Below are 302 nucleotides of genomic sequence, written 5' to 3'. Positions count from 1 at the left end.
GAAGCCGTGATGGTGTCGAATTCGGACGTACGTCGTACCGACATCATAACAAATCCAGTCTAATCAATTTCTCAACGGTTTAATGAGAACTCGACGATGGTGTACTTGTGGAGTAATGTTGTCATTTTCCTCGTGCTTACGCATCTCCCTCCATTATATTTGGCATAAATAACATAAATGAGAAATATAGTTTCCTCCATTAAATGGTAGAAAATATTACTTCCTCAAAGCCAAATGATAATACGCAAAATGAGATTAACCATACTTAATGAATCCATCCAAATATTTCCTCAAACATTTTC

The sequence above is a fragment of the Pholcus phalangioides genome, unplaced genomic scaffold, assembly GCF_987345545.1.
Source record: "Pholcus phalangioides strain wild (caught in Gottingen) unplaced genomic scaffold, Ppha-v1.0 ptg000015l_1, whole genome shotgun sequence".
NCBI lineage: Eukaryota > Metazoa > Arthropoda > Arachnida > Araneae > Pholcidae > Pholcus > Pholcus phalangioides.
Note: the sequence above shows the minus strand (reverse complement) of the source record.